Consider the following 4,169-nt stretch of genomic DNA (forward strand, 5'->3'; position numbering starts at 1 on the left):
ATAGATATACAGCTACTTTCTCTATTTCAATGAGAAGAAAGATTTGTACTAATAGTGTTTAGACAAGATATCATATCTGCATCTTGTACTCTGAATGAATAACTACTACAAAGACAATAATATACTATGTATTAATTATTGTAACTGTCCTACTAATCTGTTTTGAAAGTGTTTCATTGCTATTTCTTTTTCAATTAAAAAAAATATATATATGGTTTAGTTCATATCAGTAGGGAGGCAGAGCAGGGGAATAATGCTAGACAGGAGCAGACTAATGAGTCAAGGTCTTGGCTTCATGGCCCACCCAGGTACACGCAGGAGCAAGCACTACTAATTTATTAGGTGTTTCTTAATCCAGTAAAGTTGACAAATGAGGATTAATGCTGACAAATATTTTTACTCTATCATCCATCTGAAGTCATTGTCCTAGTTTATATTTCACTTTGCAATTATTGAGCTTCTATAACTAAGGAAAACTGTGATTATCTGTCAGTTTTCAATTATATTGAAAAAAATTAGTTTATGAGATTTTTCACACCATTAAAATAATGACAGTTAAGTGTAAAACCATTAAGTTAAAGAAATTCAGTACATTTTAATTCACACATTTTTATTTCTCAAAGATAATTGATCATTTGGTTGAATCTTATAGAAAAAACATGAATATCTGGCATGCACATAGCTATTTTTGTTCAGTCTGGTTTTCCATATGATAGTTTAACTCTACTTATTTATTTATTTATTTATTTATTTATTTATTTGATACAGGGTCTCGCTACACAGCTCAGACTCATAATGATTCTCCGTCTCAGCCTCTCTAGCACTGAGATTACAAGCATGCGCCATCATGTCCAGTTTCACTGGCCAGCTAGGAACCCGGGGCTCTACAGCCCACACTGCATGCCATACTGGGGATTAAACCCTGGTCCTTGCACTTGCCAGGCAGACATTTAGATTGCCAAGCTATCTCCCCAGCTTCATTCTTAAACACTGAAACAAGAAATGTGTAAACACATTCTTTTTAAAATATGGAAGCTTTTTAAACACAAAAGGATTATTCCCTTCTCACCCCATTGTCTTTGTTAAGTTCTTCATTGTTACCTTATGGCCCACGTACCATCACTACCTGGAAGTCTGAGCTTCTGAACACATAGCACATTGAAATTCTACCTGAGCTTAGCCATTCATCTAAACGCATTATAAGAAATCTGATCCTATGATCAACATAGTCCAAACTGACTTCCACACCATAAACCTGGTCAGACAAATAAGTTCAACCCTCCTCTAGGAGATGGAGGAAATGAAAAATAAATAGAAACTATCAACTTCACCCATTACCAGAACATCACACCTGCTTTCTCATGAATCCTAGGACTTACTTGAGAAGCAGTCTCATCTTGCTGTTCATCTATGCAACAGATTTACTCACTGTAGAAGAGACTATCTGACATTAAACAAAGTTTATCAGTTTATCTTTTCCCACTTACACTGAACACCAGCCTATGGTAGCTTAGAGAAAACTCAGGCTACAGGAAGCAATCTGTTCTGCATAAGCTGCTGATAGTAGAACTGGATATAAAACTCCACTCTCTTGACTCTGTAGCTCTGACAAAGTCTCTAATTTTCTGACTTGAATTATACTGTGACAGTTCCCCAGAGAGTGCAGAAATGAACAAGGGTTTACTGAGCATTGCTTATATGCCAGACACAGAATTCAACCACACAGTTCAAGACCTCTTCCTGTTTTCAGCTTCCTTTAAGCCAGCCATAGTACCTTTATCTGTGTAAGGCAAGGATAGGCTAGATCTTCTCCAAGGTTTTTCTTTCTTAGCTGATCTTCTCGTTGGGAACTATTTTTAGTACGTAATAAGAAGGAAAAGGAAGATGCAAGTCATCTATGCCATCCAGTTTCCTAACTGACTTCTGTTTTTTTAATTTTCAAACAAATTGGAAAATTGTAGGTATTCTCCTTATTTCTTGTACATTAGTAGCTTAATGTTTAATGGTTTTCATGATAAAGTGAAACTTCAAGGTGCATATTTGTTTTAGGTGTCATAATGTGCTGACTAGAAATTATTTCTCTTATTTACAATATTACTTCCCAGGTTTGTGTTTGCTCTGCTGCATAAATCACTGGCTTAAATGAGCAAGAGATCTGATCTGTATTAATTATAATTATCCTCTGAGATAACTTCCCACAGTGCATGTGTGTGCGTGTGTGTGTGTGTGAGTGTTTGTATGTGTATGTGCATGCATATGTATATGAACAAGAGAGTAAGTGCAGTCTAATCTGTCTAGTCTTCATATTCTAAGTCATTTCAGAAGAAACTCCTCTGGCATAATGCAATTCTGATAATCACATCCATTTTTATACAAAAGGGGGTTAAGAATATTTTCCAGATCTTGGGTCACCGCATGTGTGCGCCTAATCTCAGCTGGTCCGCCTGAGAACCCCTGAGCGCCAGACTTAGTCCCCCGTGCTGCCCCATATCCACTCCAATGAGATGAAAGAAACTATCATGAACCAGGAAAAGTTCGCCAAACTGCAGGCACAAGTGCGCATTGGTGGGAAAGGAGCTGCTCTCAGAAAGAAGGTGGTTCATAGAACAGCCACAGTAGATAATAAAAAAACTTCAGTTCTCATTAAAGAAGTTAGGGGTAAACAATATCTCTGGTATTGAAGAGGTGAATATGTTTACAAACCAGGGAATAGTTATCCACTTCAGCAACCCAAAAGTTCAGGCATTTCTGGCAGCAAACACTCTCACCATTACAGGCCATGCTGAGATTAAACAACCGACAGAAATGCTACCCAGTATCTTGAACTTGCTTGGTGCAGACAGTCTGACTAGTTTAAGGAGACTGCCTGAAGCTCTGCCCAAACAATCTGTGGATGGAAAAGCACCGCTTGCTACTGGAGAAGAGGACGATGACGAGGTTCCAGATCTCGTGGAGGATTTTGATGAGGCTTCTGAGAATGAGGCAAACTGAACTAAGTCAGCTCCTGAAAAAGATCAAACTTGGAAGAAATTACTGGGAGCTGCTACTTTATATTATGACTGCTTTTTAAAATTGTTTTTGTTTATGGATCTGATAAAATCTAGATCTCTAACATTTTTTAAGTCCAAGCCCCTTGAACATTACAGCTCTTTTCAGTTTTTGCTTACACACAATTCATTCTTTGCAGCCAATTAAGCTGGAGAAGCCTGGGAATAAAGTTTGAAACAGATAAATTAAAAAAAGAATATTTTCCAGTGAATTACCTAACAATGAAAGTTTTCTTTGCTTTTTGTTTTGTTTTATTTTGTTTTTGTTTGTTTGCTTGCTTTTGTGCAGGGGCTCACTATGCAGCTCAGACTCCTAATGATCCTCCTGATTTCTGCCTCCCTCGTGCTGGGATTACAAGTGTGCACCACCATGCCCAGACTCCATTGCCAGTTCAGTGAGCTCAGGGGCAGGGCCAGTGTGGCATGCAGTACCAGGGATCAAGCCCTGGCCCCTGTACTTACCGAAGCAAGGGTTTAGTCTGCTGAGCTATCCTGCTGGCCCTAACGATGAAAGTTTTACAGATTTGGCACAGTACAAGATTTGGTTTCAGAGTCTAATTGTATTTTTAAGAAAGTTTAGCACCTGTACTATCAGATTTTTTTTTAATTTTCAAAGTGCTTTCATTATGTGTCTATCAATAGATAATTTCCATAAAGCAACAAATGAAAGAGGACAGAATTGCAGATTAGAAGGTTGCAGTATTTACATAGGACTACAATGAACAGTCTGAGATCTTATATCAGAATATTACCTCATTTTTCATTGCTGTAATGAAATAATGTAAGCCAACTTCTTATGAGACAAAAGTAGTTCATTTAGATCATGGTTGTGAAGGCTAAAATTCCAGGTTTTCCTAATGTCCCTCTCAGGAAGGCATATGGCAGGAAGTAGAGTTGAAATGGAAAGAAGGATCTCATCTTGAAATGGGGAGTGAGAAAAGGAGATAAGTCCCACAATCCCTATAAGGAATTTCTGCAATTGACTTGGCTCCATCTCTGAAAGTTTCCAAACTATCTTCTATGACCATACTGGAGACCAAGTTTCAAAAGTGAACTTCTGAGGGACACAGGAACCATAATCAGGTCAATTTTAAACACAGAAATCAAACCCAGAACCTCTGA

The 4,169-nt window shown here is 37.9% G+C and overlaps 1 pseudogene; it reads left to right on the forward strand.

Moving 5' to 3' along the window:
• The first annotated feature begins 2,504 nt into the window (after positions 1–2,504).
• On the forward strand, positions 2,505–3,051 carry LOC101575980 (annotated as a pseudogene).
• Positions 3,052–4,169: the final 1,118 nt, after the last annotated feature.

This window comes from Octodon degus, unplaced genomic scaffold, assembly GCF_000260255.1.
Source record: "Octodon degus isolate 3935 unplaced genomic scaffold, OctDeg1.0 scaffold00071, whole genome shotgun sequence".
Classification (NCBI taxonomy): domain Eukaryota; kingdom Metazoa; phylum Chordata; class Mammalia; order Rodentia; family Octodontidae; genus Octodon; species Octodon degus.